Source organism: Pituophis catenifer, unplaced genomic scaffold (assembly GCF_029215685.1).
Source record: "Pituophis catenifer annectens isolate HBS135680 unplaced genomic scaffold, rPitCat1.0.hap2 SCAF_10, whole genome shotgun sequence".
NCBI classification, from domain to species: domain Eukaryota; kingdom Metazoa; phylum Chordata; class Lepidosauria; order Squamata; family Colubridae; genus Pituophis; species Pituophis catenifer.
Genome location: NW_027256890.1, coordinates 8682405 through 8710223, shown reverse-complemented (window position 1 = coordinate 8710223; position 27819 = coordinate 8682405). Strand labels below are relative to the sequence as shown.

General features: G+C 44.9%; 1 protein-coding gene across 3 annotated transcripts in view; it reads right to left on the bottom strand.

Moving 5' to 3' along the window:
* The window catches only part of GNB1L (G protein subunit beta 1 like), an 80576-nt gene that overhangs the window by 35736 nt on the left and 17021 nt on the right, over window positions 1-27819 (bottom strand). The window contains exon 1 of one of the 3 annotated variants that reach the window (XM_070950749.1): window positions 26466-26521. The exons of 1 other annotated variant lie outside the window; for it this stretch is intronic. The gene's annotated coding sequence lies outside the window, so the exon portion shown is untranslated. Of the gene's footprint in view, window positions 1-20572; window positions 20634-26465; window positions 26522-27819 lie in introns of those variants that run through there. One more of the 3 variants, XM_070950751.1, reaches the window with a different exon arrangement.

The window sequence follows — 27819 nt, the reverse complement described above, 5'->3', positions numbered from 1 at the left end:
ACCTCCCCAGGCTCCAGAGGCTTTCTTGGAGCCTGGGGAGGGCAAAAACAGCCTCCCCCCCCCCCGGAGGCACTCCGGAGGTCAGAAACAGCCTGTTTCTCAACTTCTGGTGGGCCGGAAGGCCCAAAAATCAGTTGGCTGGTGCACATGCACCTGCGTGCCGGAACTGAGGTAGGGCAATGCTCACGCGCCCACTGATATGGTTCTGCGTGCCACCTGTGGCACGCGTGCCATAGGTTCGCTATCATGGTTGTAGGGGTATACTTGAGAAGCCTGGCAATCTACCAGAAAACTGGCAAGCTAAGAAACACTGAAAAAGTTATTATTATTATAATAACATATTAGCATATTAGCAACGTATTTTAAAATATTTTTAATTGGTTTGTCATTTTAAACTGGGGCCAAATTAATATATATTCTTTTAATTGTTTTTAATGTTAGTATTGTATGTTTTTATCTGGCTGTACACCGCCCTGAGTCCCTTGGGAGAAGGTGCGGTATATAAATTCGAAATAAAATAAAATAAAATAAAATAAATATTTTTTTTAAAAAAAGAAGTTTTCCCCGTTCAGCAGTCTTCTGTCAGCTAGAAATCAGGAAGCCCACCCCCTCCCCTTAATTAAGAGTGAAATATATATTAGGAACAAGCCTCGTATATCCAACAGTTGAAATATCTTTAGCTAATATCTTTAGACGGCAAAGATTTAATTAAAACACCTTCCAGCCATTTTCGCAGACGTTTCCTGAAATAAACTCATTTGGGAAAAGAGGTGGATTCTCTCGCTGGCTCTTTTTGTACCAACCAGGGGGAAATGACAGGAGTTATTATCCATCAAGTTGTTACAATATCTGAAAATTAATTAGGGTTGAGCTGCAATTAAAGGCTCCGTAATTTTCAGCAATTTGAAGCTGCTCTTCCTCTGAAACTTAATTAATCTTAGGCAAATATTTTTCTCATGACAAACTTTTCCCCCCCCCTGATTATACTCGATTTATTCCTTTCTAATTACTCCTTAATTAATGTAGCCTTGGTTTAAGTTTATAGGATTTTTCTGGCATCCCACCAGAAAAACGGTTAGCGGATTGCAGTTCAGTTGCACAACAACTCAAACTCGCCGAAATTTCAACACGTCATTTATTTATTTGTCTGTTCTGTTACTTTCCTTTCCTCTCCCTGGGGCGACCGAACATGATACTTATTTTATTTTATTTTATTTTATATTGGATTTCTATACCGCCCTTCTCCCTGAGGACTCAGGGCGGTGTACAGCCAGATTAAAAAACATGCAGAACAAATATTAAAAACAATTAAAAGATATATAAATTTGGCCCAATTAAAACTCATTACCAATTAAAAACGTTTAAAACATTTAAAAAACAGTTAAAAATTTCATCTTAAGCCAGCCCGGCTTGTTTAAATAGATGGGTTTTAAGGGCGCGACGGAAGGCACTGAGGTCTTGGATTCTCCGTATCTCTGGGGGGAGCTGATTCCAGAGGGTAGGTGCCCCCACAGAGAAGGCTCTCCCCCTGGGGGTCACCAGCCTACATTGTCTGGCTGATGGCACCCCGAGGAGGCCCTCTCTGTGGGAGCGCACGGGTCGATGGGAGGTCGTTGGTAGCAGCAGGCGGTCTCGAAGATAGCTAGGCCCTATGCCATGGAGCGCTTTAAAGGTGATAACCAACACCTTGAAGCGCACCCGGAAGACAACTGGGAGCCAGTGCAGCTCGCGCAGGAGCGGTGTTACATGGGAGCGCCATGCTGCTCCCGTCACTACCCGCGCTGCTGCGTTCTGGACCAGCTGGAGCCTCCGGGTGCTCCTCAAGGGGAGCCCCATGTAGAGAGCGTTGCAATAGTCAAGGCGAGAGGTGACGAGGGCGTGAGTGACTGTGCACAGGGAATCCCGATCAAGAAAGGGCCGCAACTGGCGGATCAGGCGAACCTGACAAAAGGTCCCCCTGGTTACAGCCGTCAGGTGTTCCTCCAAGGACAGCTGCATATCCAGGAGGACTCCCAGATTGCGAGCCCTCTCTGTGGGGGCCAATGACTCGCCCCCAATAGTCAGTGATGGAGTCAACTGACTATATCGGGATGCCGGGAGCCACAGCCACTCAGTCTTGGAAGGGTTGAGCTTGAGCCTGTTCCTCCCCATCCAGATCCGTACAGCCTCCAGGCACTGGGACATCACTTCAAGGGCATCATTGGGGTGGCCTGGGGTGGAGATGTACAGCTGGGTGTCATCAGCGTACTGGTGGTATCTCACCCCAAAGCCACGGATGATCTCACCCAGCGGCTTCACATAAATGTTGAACAGGAGAGGCGAGAGGACCGATCCCTGCGGCACTCCACAAATGAGAGGCCTCGAGGTCGACCTCTGCCCCCCTGCCAACACAAACTGCGACCGGTCGGAGAGAAAGGAGGAGAACCACCGCAACACGGTGCCTCCCACCCCCAACTCTTCCAGCCGGTGCAGCATGATACCATGGTCGATGGTATCAAAAGCCGCTGAGAGGTCTAACAGGACCAGAACAGAGGAACAACCCCTGTCCCGAGCCCTCCAGAGATCATCAACCAACGCGACCAATGCCGTTTCTGTGCTGTGCCCAGACCTGAAACCCGACTGGAACGGATCTAGATAAGATGTTTCCTCCAGGAATTGCGGAAACTGTCGTGCGACCACACTCTCAACAACCTTCGCCATAAAGCGAAGGTTGGAGACAGGACGATAGTTGGCCAATATTGCCGGATCCAGGGACGGCTTCTTGAGGAGAGGCCTCACCACCGCCTCTTTCAAGGCGGTGGGGAAGTAACCCTCACTCAACGAAGCGTTGATAACACCCTGAAGCCAGCCTCGTGTAACCTCCCGGGAAGCCAGTACCAACCAGGAGGGACACGGGTCCAGTAAACATGTGGCCGCACTAAGTCTCCCCAAAATCCTGTCCACATCATCAGGAGTCACAGCATCAAACTCCTCCCAGATAACATTCTCAAGACTATTCCTCGTCACCCTGCCCTGATCTACCCAGTCAGAGTCCAAATCCCCCCGGATCTGGGCGATTTTGTCATACAGGTATTGTCCGAAATCCTCCGCCCTGCCTTCTAAGGGATCCTCCCGCACTCCCGGATGGAGCAGGGCGCGGGTCACCCTAAACAGGGCGGCCGGACGATTCCCTGATGACGCAATAGAGGCGGAAAAGTAGTTAGACTTTGCCGTCTCTATCGCCACTAGGTAGGCCTTAATATGCGACCTTACCAGTGTTCGATCAGATTCAGCGAGACTGGCCCTCCAACCGCTCTCCAGGCGTCTTTTCCGGCGCTTCATTTCCCTCAGCTCCTCAGTAAACCAAGGAGCCGCACGGGATCGGCATCGGGTCAGAGGCCGCAAAGGCACAACTCGGTCCAAGGCCCCACCAGCCGCCCGATCCCAGGCGGCTACCAGGTCCTCGGCCGAGTCATGTGCTAGCTCCTCAGGAAATGGCCCAAGCTCCATCTGGAACCTATCAGGATCCATCAGGCGCCTGGGGCGGATCCATCTAATTGGATCCGCCTCCCTGCGGCGAGGGGTCGCGGTTCGAAGATCTAGGCGAAGGAGTGAGTGGTCAGACCATGACAAGGGTTCCATGTCTATATCCCCTATAACAAGACCACTCAACCACTGGCCAGAGACAAAAATCAGATCCAGAGTGTGACCTCCCCTGTGAGTAGGGCCATGAACTAACTGGGTCAGGTCCATGGCCGTCATGGAAGCCATGAACTCCCGAGCCACCTCAGACGTTTCACCGACGGATGGCAAGTTGAAATCACCCATGACTAAAAGCCTGGGTGTATCTACTGCCACCGTGGCTATCACGTCGAGTAGCTCAGGTAGGGCTGTTGCCACGCGGCAGGGAGCCAGGTACGTAAGCAACAAGCCCATCTGAACCCCACGGCCCCACCTCACAAGGAGGGACTCACATCCGGCTATCTGAGGCACAGTGGTCTCCCTCGGACCCAGATCCTCGTTAATAATAACCGCCACCCCCCCGCCCCTCCCCTGAGCCCTCGGCTGATGGAATGCTCTGAAGCCTGGTGGGCACATTTCAACCAGAGGGACGCCACCCTCCGGGCCCAACCAGGTCTCCGTAATACCCGCCAGGTCCGCTCCTCCCTCTTGTATAAGATCGTGGATGAGGGGGGCCTTATTGACCACGGACCTGGCATTGCACAGCATCAGCCGAAGGCCCAGCTCCTGAGTATCTAAGCCACCTAGTATCCGAGCAGAGCCTTGGGGACCGGGGCAAGCAATTGCTCTCAGACAGCAAGTGCGAGCCCCCAGCACCTGATGTGGTCCCCAGCTCCCGCCATATCTGCCCCTCCCATTCACCGTGCCGATGGTACAGCCCTCATAGATATCGTCCCCCATCCCTTTCCCAATCCCTCGTCCCCCCGAATCGTTACCCTGTGCCGGGCACGGCTCTGACCCTGGTGGATTTCCCCCCCAATCCGCCCTAGTCGTCTTCCCAATATCTTTAAAAGAATAATTACAACCCCCTCCCCCAGAACCCCTTAAAATCTTTAAAAATTTCCCTAAAAAGCCCCATAAATTCTTCCTTGCTCCATGCCATCTCTCCGGACTCCAAAGTCCGTCATCGAGATAGGCCCTCGATAATGTGGGGGGCCAAATCTGCGAGAGGGGAGAAACTCGCAGGGCGAGGAGTTCCGACACCGAGTACATATAGCTATCAGGGGAAACAGTCCAAGGGTGGGGGACCACTGATGTTATAAGCGTAGGGAAAATTCCAGTCCATGGTCAGGCTGCCAAGCTCCACTGTCCTCTCACGACAGTGGCTAAGGAGGTGCATATCATTCGACCCCGAAAGTTTCCAGGGTGGCCGTCTCTCACCAGGCCAATCCATGGAGACTTTGAAAGAAAGCTCAAGGGTGAGGATAGCCATATTCCGCCTCCTCGGCCCCATATCCATAGAACCAGTATCCCTCCTGGGATTAGCAGCATCAGGGAATCCAATATCCAGCTCAAAGGAGGTTTAAGTTCGTAGATGTTCGTCAGAGAAGTTCTACATGGTAGGGAATCCAGACAGGCCAGATGGAAATGGGAAAAAATTAGGAGTAGTTCAGCAGGCCAAGATGGATGGGAAGCTATGATCGTAGTAGGCCAAAAGGCCAAAACTCAGTCTGAAGGAAGGAGGGGGGGGATTCAAACCGCATAAGTTTGTAGTCATTTTCCAGCCCCAATAACCCTCAACCTTCCATTCTAGAGGGTAAAGCTCCCCAATTTCGTCCCCCCCATCCAGCTCACCCTGGGGGGGGGTCTCTGGGTCTCCCTGGGGGTAACCCTTCCCTCAAGGGTCATATACTCTCCAGTCACCCCAAAATCTGACCTAAAACCGCTGCTGAAGAGTCCTGGGCCGTCTGTTTGGAAGTCTTTAGGCCCTTGGGAGCCGCCCCAACCTTAGGCGCCCCCGTCACGACCACCGCCGCGGCCTCCGCAGTCCCCATCGCCATCGTCGCCATCGGCCCCCCCCACGGACGTCCCCAGCCGCCCCCTGCCTCCAAAGATCCACTCGAGGCATCCAGGGGCGTGGGGAACCTCCGTAGGGGCCTCACAACGCCGACGTCGTCCAGGAGCTGCCGCCGCCGCCGCCATGACCGCCCGCGACCGCCGCCGCCGGTGCCGCTCCCCTGCAGGCCGCAGACCGCCGTCGCCCACCGCCGTCCTGACGTCATCCCCCTCAGCGCTGGGATGGTCCGGGGAGCCGACAAAGCTTCCAACGGGCTCCTCAGATGCTGCTTCGTCCGGGCGGGGGGTCATAGATGTTCGAAATGACCCCCCTGAGCCCCCCCAAGCCGAGGCATCGCCCCCAAGAAGCCGAGACTCAGCGCCGGAGCGCCATCTTGGGGCATGCGCAGAAGACGACTCCCCGCCCGGATACACGACAGACATTCCACCACCGCTTTAAATTGAAGCATGCCTTAAAAAAGCATTTCAAAACTTCAAATGAGAACATATTTTGCATTAAAATGATCACACTCCAGGCAAGTATGTCATTAAAAAGTTGCAAATAAGCAAGAGCCAACTAGATCAACTCAACTCAATTCAACCCAACCCAATCAATACAACTCAGTTCAACCCTACCCAACTCGATTCAACCCACCCCAACCAACTCAACACAATACAACACAATTCAAAAGCAATAGCCCTTAGACTTATATACCGCTTCACAGTGCTTTACTGCCCTCTCTAAACAGTTTACAGAGTCAGTCTATTGCCCCCAACAATCTGGGTCCTCATTTTACTGACCTCAGAATTTAATTTAATTTAATTTAATTTAATTTAATTTATCATATTTCTATGCCGCCCAACTCCCAAGGGACTCTGGACGGCTTACAACAAAAATAATACAAACAATGAACATAATTTTTTAAAAAACAAACAAACATTATAAAAGCATTTTAAAAACATTAAAAACACATGCACTCCATCCATGGCCGGATCTCGCAAGATTGAACAGCGAGATCAATGGCCCCAAGGATGCAAAGCTGAGTCAACCTTGAGCCGGTAAGAACTAATCAGCCAAACTGCTGGCAGCTGGCATCATGGTGCCACCGTGGCTCTTATACCAACTCAACTAGGGGTGAAATCCAACAGGTTCTGGAGAACCGGTAGTGGAAATTTTGAGTAGTTTGGAGAACCAGTAGCGGAAATTTTGACTAGTTCGGAGAACCGGCAAATACCACCTTTGGCTGGTTCCCAGAGTGAGGTGGGAATGGGGATTTTGCAGTATCATTCCCCTGGAGTGGGGAGGGAATGGAGATTTTGCAGTATCCTTCCCCTGCCACGCCCACCAAGCCATACACCACACCCACCAAGCCACGTCCACAGAACCGGTAGTAAAAAAATTTGAATTTCACCACTGAACCCAACCCAATCAACTTAACCCAACCCAACCCAACCCATCTCCACTCTTTCTTATGGTCAGAGACCAGCATAGAAGTAGAAAAAGAATTCCTTATGTTGAGCTCTAGGATCATTGTGCAGTTTTCTGGACAATAGCACAATGTTCTGAAATGTTCACTTTACTCAACAGTTGAGCTTATAGCCATGAGATGTCTTGGTAGTTAAACATGGCAAGGCATGGGCAACCCCCATGAGTTCCTGCAAGTCCCTTGAATGACGTCATCCAATGAATGACGTTGGTGTGTAGCCATGATGGTGAACCAGTGGCACGCGGACCCATCTCTGTGGGCACGTGAGCTGTTGCCCTAGCTCAGCTCCGCCGCACATGCGTTCATGCCTCCCGCTGGCCAGCTGATTTTCAGCTGGCCCCACCCACGCTGCCCCTCCCCTCCCAGGAGTCTCCACGCAGCCCGTTTTGGATGCCAGGTAAGTACAGGGCTGGCACGGAGGCTCTGGGAGAGTGAAAAACGGGCCTACCGGAAGTACCAGAAATACCGGAAGTCTGAAAACGGGCCTGTTTCCGGCCTGGGGGAGGCTGTTTTTGCCCTCCCGGAAGCTCCAGGAAAGCCAAGGACCATAGAGTTCAGCTCCTCCTCCTCCCCTCTTCCTCCTTTCTACAAACCCCACTCCCTTCTAAACTGATGATGTTCGCTAGTTGGGTAATGAAACGTCTGCAAGAAAACAAGCCCGTTCAGAGGTCACCAAGGACGCCTCGCTAAAAAAAATACTTGGAATCCTAATTTCCTACCCCCGCCTAAATGAATAATTGTGGTTTGCGTTTCTATGCGAACGCAAGCACTCTTCTAACCCTCAAGTTCTTCTCCATCTTTCCTGAACGGCCAGCAAGACAGATCATTCCCCTCCATGCGATGAAAGACACACAAAGTTCTCAACACACACACACACACTTTTTGCAACGGCCACGAACGAGGCTGAGAAGAGACAAGAATGTCTATTGTCTCTGGTGAAGACAGAAGCTACCTCCCCAAAAAATTCCAAATCAGATTCTCCATCTGTAATTCAAACTTTTTTTTTTTTTTTTTTTTTAAAGTTAGGACAATTGACGAGAAAGGGGGATTAACGGCGTCATTTTCCGAATCAAAGACTTTATTTCATAGCTCCGTCCCCAAATCCTGAATATTGTCAGGAACTCTCTTCGCCTTTGAAGGCTCGACAAATGATTGAAGTGTCTGCTTTCTGAGAAACAGATAACGGCCAGTCCCCGGTAATCTGACTCTAAGCTACGGGGATAAAGGCAGTTTGTTTCTTCTTAGCCCGTCTGTCAACACCTCTTCCTTAATTAGTCCTAATTATTACAGAGGGCCAGTTTCTCATTGGCATTATTAAATCAGAAAGGGTATCATGGCTAGGTATCTTTCAACGGCTTCCAAGGCCGAGGCGACCTTCAATTTCATTGAATCTGCTCTCTGTATCCGCCTTTGAAAGGATCCAGGCAGTTAATTGTAGCATCGGCTTCAAAAAGTTAGGGATCCGAGCACGGGAATTCCAAGAGAGAGAGAGAGAGAGAGAGAGAGAGAGAGAGAGAGAGAGAGAGAGAGGGAGGGAGAGAGAGGGAGGGAGAGAGAGAGAGAGACAAAGACAGAGAGGGGGGGAGAGAGAGAGATTCACCTCCACGCCCCCACGGTGATGCAAGAGGAGAAGCAAAACCGCAAAAATTAACCTTGGTGATTGTATCCCGGCGAAGAAAGCACACAAACACCGACAACAAAGCATTTTGTGCAAGAATTAACGTTTGGAGGCCCGTAAAAGTTGAGTGTGCTTAAGAATTGAAAATGAATACAACAATGGAGAGCGAACGGAAGGAGGAGTAGAGGGAAGAAGGAGAAGAGAAGAAGGAGAGAAAGGAATAGAAGAAAGGGAAAAGGAGAGGAAGAAAGGGAGGGGAAATAGAATAGAATAGAATTTTTTATTGGCCAAGTGTGATTGGACACACAAGGAATTTGTCTTTGGTGCGTATGCTCTCAGTGTACATAAAAGAAAAGATACGTTCATCAAGAATCATAAGGTACAACACTTAATGATAGTCATAGGGTACAAATAAGCAATCAGGAAACAATATCAATATAAATTGTAAGGATACAAGCAACAAAATTAGTCATAGTCATAAGTGGAAGGAGATGGGTGGTGGGAACGATGAGAAGATAAAATAAGAGTAGGAGAGAAGGTTAGAAAGGGAGGAAGGAAGGAGGGGGGAAAGGAAGGGGAAGTAGAGAAGGAGTAGGAGAGGAGGAAAGAAGAAAGTAGAAAAGGATAGAAGAAGGAAGGGAAGAGAAAGAGAGGAGAAGAAGAATTGTTGTAAAACAAGGGAAATGAAATGGTAGAAAGGCAACCCCGCGCATATTAAAATTTATTAGGATGAAGAACAAATCAATATGAAAGTTAAAAGAAAATATATATGATTAACAATGGATAACTAATTGAAATAATATTAAGAAACTAGGATTTGAGGGTGGATCGTGATGCTGTTTATGTAATAAGTATAGAAGTATTAAGATAAGATAAAAAAAGTATGGAAAAAGAATATTTTGGCAAAAATTGTAACTATGTAAAATGGAATTGGATATGATAAATTGTATAAGATATGATACGGCCAATACTCTGTTCATAAAAGATATGTGTGTATGTGAAAGAAAAAAAATCAATAAACAAGTTAACAAAAATGTGCTTTGTGGTTGAAAATCAAATGGATTTTCATTTGTAGTTAATTTGTAGTTACCTACAAAGAAAACCTCTATAAAATGTTTTATAGGTGGCATTTGCCACCAGCGAGATTGGCCAAGATGTATCCCAATTTATCACCTAATTGTTGGAGATGCAACCATAAATCAGGAACATTCTAACACATGTGGTGGACATGCCCTATCACAAGGAAGTACTGGTGTCAAATTTAAAAATGGTTAGAAGAAATTACAAAGCAAAAAATAGATTTGAAACCTGAATTGTTTTTATTAGGAATACTGGACCCGAAAATGAACAAAAGCCTTCAATACTTTATATTGCACATACTTACCGCAGCAAGAATCACATTCGCAAAAAATTGGAAACAAAAAAATGTACCCTCAGACGAAACAGTAATTATGAAAATTCAAGAATGCGCAGAGATGGATAAAATGACTATGGAGTTGAAAGAGAGAGAGGATTCGAAATATTATGAAATATGGAATAAAATGTAAAGTTGGCTCGAAAATAGAAATCAGAACAAGAAATGTTTAATTTAATATTGATGAAACTTCAAGTAACTGAACAACAATAAAGAGATGTAAATATAAACGAATATAAATGTGTAGATAAGAACAATGAATATTATAATGTATAATATATATGTTAGAGCAATGTAATTATTCTACTATTTAGTAAATAGAAATGATAGAATAGAGAACTACAAAAGCAAAATACATAAGTCGATACGAAATGCTGTAAAATTACCATTAATGTTATGTAATGTTCAATACGTTATGTCTTGACATGTTTTGCTTTTATATATGTGTGATAGTTTTTTGTGTTGTTTTTAAAGACAGTTTCATAAAAATTATTTTTTTTAAAAAAAGAATTGTTCAATAGCAACACAATGTTTAAACTTAAAAGAAAAAAAAAAGAAAATCAAATAGAAAAATCTGATGAAGCTATGGATTTGCATCCATCGTCAAACACAGTCCTCGACTTACAACAGTCCGTATAGTGACCGTTCGGAGTTAGGGCAACGGCACTGGGGGGGAAAAAGGGGGATCGGTTGTGACTGTTTTTCACACGACGGCCACACTGCCTCCCCGTGGTCACGTGATCAAAATTTGGACGCTTTGCAACCGGCTCCTATTAATGACAGTTGTATGTTTGCACAAGATTCTAGGATCCCCTTTTTGGGACCTTCGGACAAGCAAAGTCAATGGGGAAGCCGGATTCACTTTAACCACCAAGTTTACTCACTTAACAACTGCAGGGGATTCGTTGAACGAATGCAGCAAGAAAGATTGTAAAATGGGGCAGAACTCACTTAACGAACGTCTCACTTAGCAACAGAAACGCTGGGCTCAATGGTGAGTTGAGGACTACATGTCAAGGCTCATGTTCTGCCCCAGCTACGGACCCCAAAGAACGCAGCACACACAAAGTCTGTACAAACCTTAGTTTACTAAATTAAATCAGTCTTTTTCAAACAAAGGCTGTTAATTAACTTTCTTAACAGCCTACAAAAATCCAAAGAATAAATAATCGTAATCTTACTAGGATTGGCAGAAAGCCCAGAAGCAATTTGCAGGACACTGAAAAAAGAATTAAGATCCAGACGCGAAGGAGAATGAACTAAGTTGTTCCCTGCAAATTGCTTCAGTCAGTGTTCCTCCTTAAATAGGCTAAATTAGCCCCAAGCCTTACTCTCGAGGAGACCTCCTCCTGAGGAGCCACTCCTGCCTTTTGGCAGCTCTGCGCGCCCGTGCATTGAGAAGAAGCTCCTCCTCTTCTTCCTCTTCACCCATGGAAGCTTCTGGAGGTTCTGAAGGCCCTGGCTGAATCCCCGCCTCTGGCACCACATCTTCTCCAGCCTCCTCACTGTCCGATTCGAGTGCCATCTGCCCAGGCTGCTGGCGCAGCACCCCACCAGCCTCCTCGCTGTCGGAATCAGCTACTAGCTGCACAGACCGCTGACGGACCACAACAGCTCATGACTGGCTCCCGATGACATAAGTCAAGGACTATCTGTATGCTAATTATTTCTTTTTTTCTAGAACATTCCACAAATAGATGTTTGCATAGGATGGGGTTTCTCTTTCTGGCTTTTTTTTTTTTTTTTTTTAATTTGATTTATATGCCGCCCTTCTCCGGAGACTCAGGGCGGCTTACAGTGCGTTAAGCAATAGCCTTCATACTTTTGTATATTTATACAAAGTCAGCTTATTGCCCCCTTATTGGCTTGGTGTTATTGTGTGAACCCAGCCAACTGTAATTATTGTTCTGGTTTCAAGCAACCATGACTAAAACAACAGGAGGAACAAACTAGGTCTAAGACTACAATCTGCCATCTCAGGTGCCATCTGTTGGCTGCAGGATATCACTGGCATAAAAAATAATACTCATGATAAAAAATTACCATACTTTTCAGAGTATAAAACGCACTTCCCCCCCCAAAAAGAGGGTGGAAATGCGTCTTATACTCAGAATACAGCCATTTTTGCCCCCCCTGAAACTACGTCCCACGCGTCCCGTTTTTGCCAAAAACAGGCCCATTTTTCACAAAAACGGGGCACGCAGAGGGTTTGGGAGGCCTGCAGAGTGCTCCTGGGGGCTGGGGAGGGCAAAACTGCGACGGGTGGGGGATTTGGGAGGCCAAAAACGGGGGCGTTTTTTCGCAAAAAACTGGGGTACTCTGAAGGCCTCCCAAATCCTCTGCAGGCCCCATTTTTGTGAAAAATGGGCCAGTTTTTCACAAAAACTGGACACGCAGAGTTTGGAGGGCCTGCAGAGTGCTCCTGGAGGCTGGGGAGGGCAAAACCGCGACGCGTGGGGGGGTTTGGGAGGCCAAAAACGGGGGTGTTTTTGCCCTCCCCAGCCCCTAGGAGCAATCTGAAGGCCTCCCAAACCCTCTGTAGGCCCCATTTTTGTGAAAAACAGGCCAGTTTTTCACAAAAAACGGGACACGCAGAGGGTTTGGAGGGCCTGTAGAGTGTTCCTGGGGGCCGGGGAGGGCAAAAACATTTTTTTTCTTGTTTACCTCTTTGAAATCTTGGTGCGTCTTATACTCCGGTGCATCTTATAGTCTGGAAAATATGCATAATCAATATGCATAATCAAAAGTTTGTCATGTAACGGTAGCGGGTTTCATTATTTCAGTGATTATCAAAGAGGGATTACGTTCTTTGCTTTGTTCTTTTAATGCTGGAAAGGATGAAATATTATTATTATTGTTACTGGGAAATACCAATTCAATCAAAGCATAATTACAGCTTCAAATGAGGGGTCATGGGTGCTCTCTGAGCTTGGTTGTTTTCTTGCAAACGTTTCATGACCCAACTTGGTAACATCATCAGTGCTGGACGGGAGTGGGCTTTGCTCTCTACAAACCAGCTACTTATATACAGAGTGCAAACTCCACTCCCTTATAATGCTGATGATGTTACCTAGCTGGGTAATTAAATGTCTGCAAGAAAACAAGTAAGCTCAGAGAGCACCAAGGACCCCTCCTCCTCCTCGTCCCCTTCCTCCTCTCCCTTTTAGTCCTGATAATGTTACCTAGTTGGGTCATGAAATGTCTGGAAGAAAAGAACCAAGCTCAGAGAGCAACAAAGACTCCTCATTTCAACCCTGAGCTACAAATATTCTCTTTTATCAAAATCTGAGACAGTCCACGAACCTTATCATTCTTCCTACGTTATCATATCTGTCCATTTTTTTTGTGGAGATTAATCTCATATGAGGACAACTACAAATGGGACTAGATGCAAATGTAAAATGGAACTACAGGTAGTCCTTGACTTATAACCGCAACTGAACCCAGCATTTCTGTCACTAAGCGAGACAGTTAAGTGCCTCATTTTACATTCTTTCTTTCCACAGTTGTTACATGAGTCCTGCAGCTGTTAAGTTACCCACATGGTTGTTAAGTGAATCCCCACTGACTCTGCTTGTCAAACGGTCACAAAAGGGGATCAAGTGACCCTGGAACCCTGCAACTGTCATAAATCTGAGTCAGTGGCCAAGCATCTGAATCTTGATCACATGACCATGGAGATACTACAATGGTTGTGAGTGTGAAAAACTGTCATAAGTCACTTTTTTCAGTGACGTTGCAACTCATTGAACAAACAGAATGTTTTAAGTCGATAATAAACTATTTATGACTTATTATCATCGTATCTTTGAGATAGGCGGCTGTACAAGTTTTAAAAATGAATTTATAGACTTCGTATAAAGCACATTTTGAAACAGGGGGAAAAAAAGTCCGCTTTTTCATTGCATTTCAAGATTAAAACCTTGGAAACTGTTACATAAACTGAATGACAACATTCCTACAAAGTCTAGCAAACATACATTCTTCCTTTGCAAGTATATAGTAATATTTTATGCCAAGTATAATTAGATCTTAAAGCTTAAAGCTGTACATTCTTCAGGGATGAGGCCACAGAAAGATCCCTCCCCCGTAATATCTAGTATATCAAAATACAGGTAGTCCTTCACTTACGACCACAATTAAGCACAAAATTTGTTGCTAAGCGGGACGTTTGTTGAATGGGTTTCATCCCATTTTAGGACCTTTCTTGCCACAATTGTTAAGTTGAATCGCTGCCGTTATTAAATGTATTAAACATTAATAAACATGGTTGTTAAGGGAAACTGGCTTCCCCCGTTGACTTTGCTTGTCAGGTCGCAAAAGGGGATCGTGTGACCCTGGAATATTGCAACTGTCATAAATATGAGTCAATTGGCAAGAACCAGACCAGACCACACATCTGCTCCAAGAACCAGAACGGACCACACATCTGCTCCAAGAACCAAATCAGATCATACATCTGCTCCAAGAACCAAATCAGATCATACATCTGCTCCAAGAACCAAATCAGATCATACATCTGGCCCAAGAACCAAATCAGACCATACATCTGGCCCAAGAACCAGAACGGACCACACATCTGCTCCAAGAATCAGGCCAGACCATACTTCTAGTCCAAGAACCAAATCAGACCATACATCTGCTCCAAGAACCAGACCAGACCATACATCTGGCCCAAGAACCAAATCAGACCATACATCTGGCCCAAGAACCAGAATGGACCACACATCTGCTCCAAGAATCAGGCCAGACCATACATGTAGTCCAAGAACCAGGCCAGATCACACATCTGGCCCAAGAACCAAATCAGACCATACATCTGGCCCAAGAACCAAATCAGACCATACATCTGGCCCAAGAACCAGAATGGACCACACATCTGCTCCAAGAATCAGGCCAGACCATACATGTAGTCCAAGAACCAGGCCAGATCACACATCTGGCCCAAGAACCAGACCAGACCATACATCTGGCCCAAGAACCAAATCAGACCATACATCTGGCCCAAGAACCAGAATGGACCACACATCTGCTCCAAGAATCAGGCCAGACCATACATCTAGTCCAAGAACCAGACCAGGCCATACATCTGGCCCAAGAACCAAATCAGACCATACATCTGGCCCAAGAACCAGACCAGACCATACATCTGGCCCAAGAACCAGAATGGACCATACATCTGCTCTAAGAACCAGAATGGACCACACATCTGCTCCAAGAATCAGGCCAGACCATACATCTGGCCCAAGAACCAGACCAGACCATACATCTGGCCCAAGAACCAGACCAGGCCATACATCTGGCCCAAGAACCAAATCAGACCATACATCTGGCCCAAGAACCAGACCAGGCCATACATCTGGCCCAAGAACCAAATCAGACCATACATCTGGCCCAAGAACCAGACCAATCCAAAACCAATCCAATACATCCAATCCAAGAACCAAATCAGACCATACATCTGGCCCAAGAACCAGACCAGACCATACATCTGGCCCAAGAACCAAATCAGACCATACATCTGGCCCAAGAACCAGACCAATCCAAAACCAATCCAATACATCCAATCCAAGAACCAAATCAGACCATACATCTGGCCCAAGAACCAGACCAGGCCATACATCTGGCCCAAGAACCAAATCAGACCATACATCTGGCCCAAGAACCAGACCAATCCAAAACCAATCCAATACATCCAATCCAAGAACCAAATCAGACCATACATCTGGCCCAAGAACCAGAATGGACCACACATCTGCTCCAAGAACCAGACCAGACCATACATCTGGCCCAAGAACCAGAATGGACCACACATCTGCTCCAAGAACCAAATCAGATCATACATCTGGCCCAAGAACCAGACCAATCCAAAACCAATCCAATACATCCAATCCAAGAACCAAATCAGACCATACATCTGGCCCAAGAACCAAATCAGACCATACATCTGGCCCAAGAACCAGACCAATCCAAAACCAATCCAATACATCCAATCCAAGAACCAGACCAGACCATACATCTGGCCCAAGAACCAGAATGGACCACACATCTGCTCCAAGAACCAGACCAGACCATACATCTGGCCCAAGAACCAGACCAGACCATACATCTGGCCCAAGAACCAGAATGGACCACACATCTGCTCCAAGAACCAAATCAGATCATACATCTGGCCCAAGAACCAGACCAATCCAAAACCAATCCAATACATCCAATCCAAGAACCAAATCAGACCATACATCTGGCCCAAGAACCAAATCAGATCATACATCTGGCCCAAGAACCAGACCAATCCAAAACCAATCCAATACATCCAATCCAAGAACCAGACCAGACCATACATCTGGCCCAAGAACCAGAATGGACCACACATCTGCTCCAAGAACCAGACCAGACCATACATCTGGCCCAAGAACCAGACCAGACCATACATCTGGCCCAAGAACCAGAATGGACCACACATCTGCTCCAAGAACCAAATCAGATCATACATCTGGCCCAAGAACCAGACCAATCCAAAACCAATCCAATACATCCGATCCAAGAACCTGACCAGACCATACATCTGGCCCAAGAACCAAGTCAGACCATACGTCCGATCCAAGAACCAGGACAGACCAGTACACCTGATCCAAGGACATCCAGCATATTTTATGGCCAAATGGGAATTTGGAACTCAAATCAGTCCCACTCTAACCCAGCCTGTTAATTCTTAAAATCACCACGTTCATCTCTCATCAAGATGACGGACATCAATCTCAGCGCCCCCACTCTGTGGCTCCACTGCGCGTGCAAATTTTTTAATTCTGTAACAACTTCACTCGAGCGAAAAAAAAGAGAGAGGAAAAAAAATAAGAGAGAAATTTGCATTTTTGATGTGGAGAAGCTCTTGTTTTTCTTTCAGATAAGGTAGTTATTTTACACATATGGTTAATTGCCTCAGTAGCCATCATCGCTTTGGGGGTCAGTGTGTGTGCCCCTAGGGAGAGGAGGGGGGCTCGTGCATGCTTGTGGGATGAATTACATCTTTATGAGACTTGGCTGGAGTTCAAGGACACAACTTTTTAAGGTATTTTGGTGGTTCTGCTACACTGGGAATCCCTCAAAGGGATTTGCTCTGGAATGCGTTGGTGCGATCCTATTACAAATATCTCCTAAGCAGTGTTGAAGACGGAGAGAGAGGGAGAGAGGGAGAGGGAGGGAGAGAGAGAGAGAGAGAGAGAGAGAGAGAGAGAGAGAGAGAGAGAGAGAGAGAGAGAGAGAGAGAGAGAGGAACCCCAGGCCTCAGCTATTGCTGGTAGATGCATCTGGCATTTTCTGGATTTGTTATGGCTTTTCATGCGGGGAAATAAAAAAAAAGATAATAAAATAATTCTGCCTCCAGAGGTTGTGAATGCTCCAACACTGGAAGTTTTTAAGAAGAGGTTGGATAACCATTTGTCTGAAGTGGTGCAGGGTTTCCTGCCTAAGCAGGGGGTTGGACTAGAAGACCTCCAAGGTCCCTTCCAACTCTGTTATTCTATTCTATTCTATTCTATTCTATTCTATTCTATTCTATTCTATTCTATTCTATTCTCTTCTCTTCTCTTCTCTCCTCTCCTCTTCTAATTCTAATTCTAATTCTATTCTATTCTATTCTATTCTAATCTTCTCTTCTCTTCTCTTCTATATCTTTATTCTATTCTATTCTATTCTATTTCTTTATTCTATTCTATTCTGTTCTATTCTATTTCTTTATTCTATTCTATTCTATTCTAATCTTCTATTCTATTCTATATCTTTATTCTATTCTATATCTTTATTCTATTCTATTCTATTCTGTTCTGTTCTATTTCTTTATTCTATTCTATTCTATTCTATTCTAATCTTCTATTCTATTCTATTTCTTTATTCTATTCTATTCTATTCTTATTCTATTCTAATCTTCTATTCTATTCTATTTCTTTATTCTATTCTATTCTATTCTGTTTCTTTATTCTATTCTATTCTATTTCTTTATTCTATTCTATTCTAATCTTCTATTCTATTCTATTTCTTTATTCTATTCTATTCTATTCTGTTCTATTTCTTTATTCTATTCTATTCTATTCTAATCTTCTATTCTATTCTATTTCTTTATTCTATTCTATTCTATTCTTATTCTATTCTAATCTTCTATTCTATTCTATTTCTTTATTCTATTCTATTCTATTCTTCTATTCTATTCTATTTCTTTATTCTATTCTATTCTATTTCTTTATTCTATTCTATTCTAATCTTCTATTCTATTCTATTTCTTTATTCTATTCTATTCTAATCTTCTATTCTATTCTATTTCTTTATTCTATTCTTATTCTATTCTATTCTTCTATTCTATATCTTTATTCTATTCTATTCTATTCTATATCTTTATTCTATTCTATTCTATTTCTTTATTCTATTCTAATCTAATCTTCTATTCTTCTATTCTATATCTTTATTCTCTTCTCTTCTCTTCTTATTCTATTCTATTCTTCTATTCTATATCTTTATTCTATTCTATTCTTATTCTTATTCTTATTCTTATTCTTATTCTTATTCTTATTCTTATTCTATTCCTTCTACTTCAGCACGGCAGAACACTTAGGCAAGCCATACACAACCTCTGGATTATTATAGGTAGCCCTTGACTTACAACAGCCCGTTTGGTTAACTGTTCAAAGTTACAACAACACTGAAAAAAAGTGACTTGGGACCATTTGTCACACTTACAACCTTTGTGGCATCTCCGTCTACCTTCAAAGGCTTGGCAACTGACTCATACTTATGACCGTTGCTGTGTCCCAAGGTCACGTGATCACCTTTTGCCACCTGCTGACAAGCCAAGTCAACGGGGAAGCCAGATTCATTTCACGACCGTGTGACTAAATTATCAACTGCAGTGATTCACTTAGCAGCCGTGGCAAGAAAGGTTGTAAAACGGGGAAAAGCTCACTTAACAAATGTCTCACTTAACAACAGAAATTTTGGGCTCAATTGTGGTTGTAAGTCAGGGACTATCCATATTTGCAAGCTTCTTTGCATATTTAGCAACTCTATTTTTCGAAACACGAGGGAAGTTACCCAAAGAGCAAAGGAGGATGGCACAGGAGAGCCTGCTAAAGCCTCAGAACAAGGCTTAAAACCAGTCACCAAAGGAATCGGTTAAAATGAGTCAAAATTCAAACAAAATGACCCAAAAGGAATTTTAAACAAGTCACTGTGGAAAATTTCAGGTTTATAACACAGTCTGCAAAACGTATCAACCTACTAGATACAAATGACCGATATTGTTGTTTGTTGAATGTGGTTGGCAAAATATTTTGGTTGCATTAAACTTTGCAAAACTTTTTAGATCTATTTTTGCTATTAGGATCTGAATTTACATGGCTGGGCGGGAGGGAGGGAGGAAGGAAGGGAGACAGGAAAAAGAAAAGGGAAAAGGGAGAGAAGGGAGAGAAGGAAGGGAAAAGGAAGGGAGGGAGGAAAAAGAAACGGGGAAAGGGAGAGAAGGAAGGAAGGAGAGAAAGGGGAAAAGAGAGAAAGGAAGGAGAAAAGGGAGAGAAAGGAAGGAAGGAGAAAAGGGGGAGAAAGGAAGAAAATAAGGGAGGGAGGGAGAGAGGGAGGAACGAAGGAGGAAGGAAAGGAAAAGAAGGGAAAAGTGAGGGAGGGAGGAAAAAGAAAGGGGGAAAGGGAGAGAAGGAAGGAAAGAAAGAAAGAAGGGGAAAGGGAAAAGGAAGGAAGGGGGAAAGGAAGGGGGAAAGGAAGAGAAGGAAGAGAAGGAAAGGAAAAGAAGGGAAAAGGAAGGGAGGGAGGGGGGAAAAAGAAAGGGAGAGAAAGGGAAAAGAAAGGGAGGGAGAAAGGGGAAAGAGAGAAAGGAAGAAAATAAGAAAGGGAGGAAGGAAGGGAGAGAGGAAAAAGAAAGGGGAAAAGGGAGAGAAGGAAGGAAGGAAGGAAAGAAATTAAGAAGGGAAAAGGAAGGAAGGGGGAAAGAAAGGGGGAAAGGGAGAGAAGGGAGAGAAGGAAAGGAAAAGAAGGGAAAAGGAAGGGAGGGAGGGGGGAAAAAGAAAGGGAGAGAAAGGGAAAAGAAAGGGAGGGAGAAAGGGGAAAAGAGAGAGAAAGGAAGTAAATAAGTAAGGGAGGAAGGAAGGAGAAAGAGGGAGAGAAGGAAGAAAATAAGAAAATAAGTAAGGGAGGAAGGAAGGAAGGAAGGAGAAGGAGGGAGAGGAGGAAAGGAAGGAAGGAAGGTAGGACAATGAGGCCGAGGACAGAAGGCAGAGAAAGAGGGAGGGAGGGAGGAATGCTCACGCAAAGCTACTCCATCTCCAAACTTCCTAATTTGTGGGAAAGGGGCTCTGAAATGACTGAGTAGCAGAAAATGCATCTTTGGGGGAAAAGATTAAAAATTACTGTATTATTCCTCCCCCCCCCCCCCGTTGGAGTCCTTATGCCCAGGTCCTTAAATGTTCAGTGAAATGCTGCTGCAATGCACCCCCATTTAATGCACCCCCGTATGCAGAAAACAGACCCCCCATTCCCCCCCCCCCAAAGAACCCCAACCTGAGATTCTCCCTCTGTCCTGCCTTGCAAACTGGAAGCAAACAAGCATGGGCGAATCGATTCTCCGGCACTCCTCCAGCGATGTCTCGCCCAGCTGCAGAGGATTATACGGTTAACCAACGGCCAGGATGGCTTGCCGAGCGCCGAGCCGATGATGTGCCGGAGCTGCAACTCACGTCACGTGGTAGCGGCGGATGCCTGGCGCTTCGTGTTTTTTTTCCCCCTTCTACGACGCATGCGCTAACCGCACGGGCTTCTTGATCTTCTCCAACCTGGCGCCCTGCGACATGGAGCTGGGCTACTACTACATTTCCCATCGTCCCCACCCCTGGGGCTAGGTGGGGATGAGTAAATCAACCCAGGTGCCCTTGTAATTAAATGCATAGGGTTGATGCATAGTATCCTCAGGAGTATGGGGTTTAAAGCAGTGGAACACTGATGGGATTTGTAGTCCAGGATTCCCCCAGCCGGCTGCAGAGCATTGCATGTGCTGAACTGACATGCAAGCTGAGAACTGGGGATTGCAATACACATCAGGCTTAAGGAGTTTGGAGTTTGGGTTGCTTTGCATCCAGATGTTCCTGGATTCAGCCTGCAACATGGTTAACCCACTCCTCTCCAAAATATGCTGAGCCACAATCTCCCATCATCCCCAGCCAATATGTGGCAGCTCCTGCTGGTCTCTGAAAAGAAGCCACAGCTGGAAAACTTGATTCAAACTCTTCCAGCTCCTACAAGTGATTTTTTTTTCCTGAATAAAAATAATATTCAGAGCACCGGTTCATGACACCCCAAAACCAGGGGTGAGATCCAGCAGGTTCTGACGAACCGGTAGCGGAAATTTTGAGCAGTTTGGAGAACCGGCAAATACCTGGCCCGAGAGTGGGGAGGGCATGGAGATTTTGCAATATCCTTCCCCCAGGAGTGGGGAGGGAATCGATATTTTGCAGTATCCTTCCCCTGGAGTGGGGAGCGAATGGGGATTTTGCAGTATCCTTCCCCTGGAGTGGGAAGGGAATGGAGATTTTGCAGTATCCTTCCCCTGCCACGCCCACACCATGCCCACCAAGCCACACCCACAGAGTAGTAAAAAAAATTGGATTTCACCACTGCCCAAAACATACTCCTTTGTTGCAAATAATTTCATATTTCTGCTCTCATTCATGCAATTGATCATCGGTTTATTTGTCTTGGTTGTTTGCAAGACCAAAACTAAACAACTGACTAAATAATTTAGTAAATTATTTGCAACCAAGTTACATTTTTATTTTTTATAGTTGCTGCTAGGATTTTCAGTATATCCCTAGTCATTCCCCCCTCCCCAAATTAATTTACAGACAGTTCTCGACTTACAACCATTTAGTGACTGTTCAAAGTAACAACAGCCCTGGAAAAAGTGACTCAATGACCATTTTCCACACTTAACGACGGTTGCAGCATCCCTGTGGTAACGTGATCAAATTCAGATGCTTGGCAACTGACTCACGATGGTTGTCGTGTCGTGTGTCTTGCCTTTTGCACTCTTGACAAGCAAAATCAATGGGGAAATCAGATTCACTTCACAGCCCTGCTACTAAATTAAAACCGCAGCAATTCACTTAACAACGGTGGCAAGGAAGGTTGTAAAATGGGGCAAAACTCCCTTAACGATCTCGCTTAGCAACCTATACTTCGGGTTCAGTTGTGGCTGTAAGTTAAAGACTACCTGAATGAAGAATCGTAGCTAAGGACGCTTCTGAGGCCTTGTGGACAGTTGGAAGAATCTATATAATCTATAAAAGACACAGTTTTGCAGGCAAAGGGTTGTTTTACAGGGTCTGGACATGCTACTCACTTCAGATTAACCGAGTTGGAAGGGACCTTATAGGTCATCTAGTCCACCCCACACACACACACCCGTTCAAGCAGGAGACCCTACACCAGGGGTGAAATCCAATTTTTTTCCCTACCAGTTCTGTGGGCGTAGCTTGGTGGGCATGGCAGGGGAAGGATACTGCAAAATCTCCATTCCCTCCCCACTCCTGGGGGAAGGATATTGCAAAATCTCCATTCCCTCCCCTCCTGGAGGGAGGATATTGCAAAATCTCCATTCCTACCCCACTCTGGGGCCAGCCAAAGGTGGCATTTGCCGGTTCTCTGAACTACTCAAAATTTCCGCTACCGGTTCTCCAGAACCTGTCAGAACCTGCTGGATTTCACCCCTGCTCTACACAATTTCTGACAAATGGCAGTCCAATCTTTTCTTGAAAATCTCAAGTGATGAAGCTCCCACAACTTCTGAAGGCAACTTCTGTTCTTTCAGAAAGTTCCTCCTCATTTCTAGGTTGAATCTCTCCTTGGTCACTTTCCATCCATTATTCCTTGTCTGGCCTTCGGGTGCTTTAGAGAATAGGTTGACCCCATTCCTCCTCTCTGTGGCAGCCCCTCCAATATTGGAAGACTGCTCTCCTCTCTCCCCTGGTTCTTCTCTTCACTAGACTAGCCATGCCCAGTTCCTGCAACCGTTCTTCATACGTTTTAGCCTCCAGTCCCCTCATCATCCTGGTTGCTCTTCTCTGCACTTTTTCTAGAGTCTCAACATCTTTAAAATAACTTCATTGTTGGTTTGTTTTTTTTCCCCTGCCACCCTGATCCCTTTTTTAAAAAAAAAAAAATATCATTTTTTTGCAACTTCTTCTCTCATCTACTGCCCAACTCCAAAACAGTCAATCTGTCACGGACAAAGAGATTGTCAGCAAAATCCTCCCGACTGGCTGCAAAATAAATCTTCTTTATTGGGGAACGGAGTAAAGCTTTTAGTCCGAAAAGCACACTGTATCCTTTTCATAATTTTAATCATGGAAGGGGTCTTCTCTTCGCCTATTGCTCTGGTGGCCCGTGAAGAGTTTCAAAAGATTTGGGGTTAGGTTTCTGGATTAGCTGAAACTGGAGTGCCTTAAACCTCTTTAGAGAGTGAGGATTAAATTTACATCAAGCCTAAAACGGCTTTGCTCAGGCCCACTCCCCAGGTAAAGCTAAATTAAACAGCGAGCATATTTGTGTGGTTTTGTAATGGCACAAGTATTCAACAACCCTATCAGAAGCACTGGAGGAAGGAGCATGCAGGAGGGGGAAGTTTTTGAAACGTGAGCGCTGGTTAAGAAGGAACTCACCGTCTGCAAAACGTAGGACGCTTTTCAGCCGTGAATGTTGCTCTAAAACAGAACATCAGAGTTGGAAGGGATCTTGGAGACCTTCTAGTCCAACCCCCTGCTCAGGCAGGAAATCCTATACCATTTCAGACAAATGGTTGTACAATTTCTTCTTAAAAGCGTTAATACCACTTTATAATGCCTTAGTAAGGCTACCCTTGGAATATTGCATTCAGTTTTGGTCGCCACAATGTAAAAAAAGATGTGGAGACTCTAGAAAGAGTACAGAGAAGAGCAACAAAGATGATGAGGGGACTGGAGGCTAAAACATATGAAGAACGGTTGCAGGAACTGGGAATGTCTAGTTTAATGACGAGAAGGACCAGGGGAGTCATGATAGCAGTGTTTCAATATCTCAGGGGTTGCCACAAAGAAGAGGGAGTCAAGCTATTCTCCAAAGCACCTGAGGGTAGAACAAGAAGCAATGGGTGGAAACTCATCAAGGAGAGAAGCAACTTAGAACTAAAGAGGAATTTCCTGACAGTTAGAACAATTAATCAGTGGAACGACTTGCCTCCAGAAGTCGTGAAAGCTCCAACACTGGAAATTTTTAAGAAGATGTTGGATAACCATTTGTCTGAAGTGGTGTAGGGTTTCCTGCCTGGGCAGGGGGTTGGACTAGAAGACCTCCAAGGTCCCTTCCAACTCTGTTATTCTATTCTATTCTATTCTATTCTATTCTATTCTATTCTATTCTATTCTATTCTATTCTATTCTATTCTATTCTATTCTATTCTTAAAAACTTTCAGTGTTGGAGCATCCACAACTTCTGGAGGGAAGCTGTTCCTTAGTTCTAGGTTGGTTCTCTCCTTGATTAGTTTCCATTCGTTGCTCCTTTCTCCTGCCTTCTGGTGCTTTAGAAAATAGGCCGACCTATTTTCCAATGTCTTCAGCTAACACCCAAAAACGTTAGCTCACAGGTGGAGGAATGCGATGGTCAGTTTCACAAGCCAGCCACCGGCAAAGCCGTGGAATTGCCCCCAATCCGTTATCGGAACTCCCTGCCATACCGAAATTGTGGGCTGTTTAGCTGAATAACCTACAGTTGACATGGGGCAGGAAGTATGAAATCACAGATCTTCAAATCACACTGGGTACATTCACACAAGAGATTTGTTCAACCAAAATTAACTTCCGTATGATTTAAGGCAACGTTTTTCAAACTTGGCCATTTCAAGATGGGTTGACTGTGTATTGCGTGTGCACATACACAGTACACACCAAAAGGAGGCTGGGGAAGGTGAGTAGAACTGGGGGGGGGCGGGGGAATCAGCTGTGCCGCACGATTTAGCTTCGCTAGAAAGCAGGATTTTCTGCTTTCTACCAAAGCTAAACCGCGCGGAACAGCTGATCATTGGAAATACTGGTTAGGAGGAACCAGTAGCTTTTTTAAACTACCGGTTTGCTCGAACCGGAGCGAACCAGTAGCATTTCATCCCTGCTACAGTCCCCCAGCAGGCTTTAAGATAGGTAGACTTCCAGAATTCCTTGGCATGTGAACTTCACCTAGCTTTAAAATTGCCAGGTTTGAAAAACATCTCTCTCTCTCTCTCTCTCTCTCTCTCTCTCTCTCTCTCTCTCTCTCTCTCTCACTCTATGTATGTATGTATGTATATGTACCGGTATATATGTATATATAATCTCTCTATTGATCAATCAATATCTATATATCCATATCAATCTATCTCTATTTATCCATCTCTATCATTACATCTAAATAGCGCATCATCCATCCATCCATCCATCCATCCATCCATCCATCCATCCATCCATCTCGATCTATCTATCTATCTATCTATCTATCTATCTATCTATCTATCTATCTTTATTAATCTATCAATCTCTATATCATCTCTATCTGTCATCTCCCTCTCTCTCTTAATTTATCTAGCAGTCTCTATCTACATCATATCTATCTATTTATCTATCTATCCTGTTTCCCCCAAAATAAGACACCCCTAATAATAAGCCCAATCGGGCTTTTGCGCGCATGGCAATAAGGCAAAGCGCTTATTTCAGGGTTCAAAAAAATATATAAGACAGGGTCTTATTTTTGGGGAAACACGGTATCTATCTATCTTTATTAATCTATCAATCTCTATATCATCTATCTATCTGTCATCTCTCTCTCTTTTAATCTATCCAGCAATCTCTATCTCTATCTACATCATATCTATCTATCTGTCACCTCTCTCTCTCTCTCTCTCTCTCAATCTATCTAACAATCTCTATCAACATCATATCTATCTATCATCTACCTACCTACCTACCTATCATCTATCAATCTATCTACCTACCTACCTACCTACTTACTTACCTACCATCTATCTACCTACCTACCTACTACTTACCTATCATCTATCTATCTACTACCTATCTATCATCCATCCATATCTATCTATCTATCTATCTATCTATCTATCTATCTATCTATCTATCTATCTATCTATCTACCTACCTACCTACCTACCTATCGTCTACCTATTTACCTACCTACCATCCATCCATCCATCCACCTACCTACCTACCGACCTACCTACCTACCTACCGTCCTTCATTATCTATTTAGAACAGAAACCTCTTAAAAATGCTGAGTTTGAAACAATATCCTTAATATGAGAACCCGAATAGGACTCCCCTATCTAAGCTGCAAAACTCCAAGCAATCTCTAGTAGGCAGCAAATAAATCTCTTTTCCAAACCTTTTCCTGTCTGATTTTTGCAGTCACAGCATGAGAGCCATAAAGTGGAACATCAGTTGAAAGGGCAGCTCATAAGACCGCGGTGACGAGATTTACAGCAGAGGAGAGGCAGGTGACATGACCTTTTATGGTGGAATCTCAGCACATGCGTAAGGAGTTTCTGATGTCCTAATGGGAGAAGGGAGAAGGGACAACACTATCAGCAGCCTCCTCAAGGCCATCAGCATGAAAGGATGAAAATATTTGAGAAAGGCACGTGGGAGTTTTTCTTCCATACGCCTGGTTTATGAAAAGAAAGGGTACGCTGAACTTCAAATTAAAAAGCTTGAGCGTTAGTAGCAAATCCATCACTGGTTCTAAAATGAGCCCAAAGCCCCCTGATTCAGGTGCCGCATTTACTTCTTTCCACCTTCCAAAGTTTAGTTTCTGAGAAGAGCAAGGTTATATATTCCTTCATTTGAATTGTGGTTGGTGCTGATTCAGGTACTGTATTTACTCTTTTTCACCTTCCAAAACCTTAGTTTCAATGGTGGGTTCCTCCCGGTTTGGCCCGGTTCTCCCGAGCCGGTAGCAGTGACGATATGATGTCACTGAACCGGTTCTGCCCCCCTGCCCTCCCCACCCCCCACGTTATTCTTACCTTTTATTTGGCCCCACCCCCAATCTATTGCTGCCTCCCGAGTCCCAGCTGATGGCTAGAGGGAAAAAAACTGTTTAAACTCTTGCCACTGGGCTTCAAAGGGCCGCCCTACAGCTGATCAGTGTTAAAAGAAAACAAATGAGTAGATCAATGCCTGCAAAAATACATGAGTAGATCAGTGCCTGCAAAAATACGTGAGTAGATCAGTGCCTGCAAAAATACATAAGTAGATCAGTGCCTGCAAAAATATGTGAGTAGATCAGTGCCTGCAAAAATATGTGAGTAGATCAGTGCCTGCAAAAATACATAAATAGAGCAGTGCCTGCAAAAATACATGGGTAGATCAGTGCCTACAAAAATACATGAATAGATCAGTGCCTACAAAAATACATGAGTAGATCAGTGCCTACAAAAATACACGAGTAGATCAGTGCCTGCAAAAATAAATGGGTAGATCGGTACAGCTCTGCAAGCAGTTAAAAGCCTGGTAGACCAGTACCTCTGCTAAATCCTAAATAATTGTCACATGACCATCAAGCCACACCCACAAAATAAGCCACGCCCACAGAACCGGCAGTAAAAAAATTTTAGAACCCACCCCTGCTTAGTTTAGTTCCTGAGGAGAGCAATATCCAGACCACCCCAACGATGCCCTTGATGTGATGTCTCGCTGCCTGGAGGCCGTGCGGGTCTGGATGGGGAAGAACTTGCTCA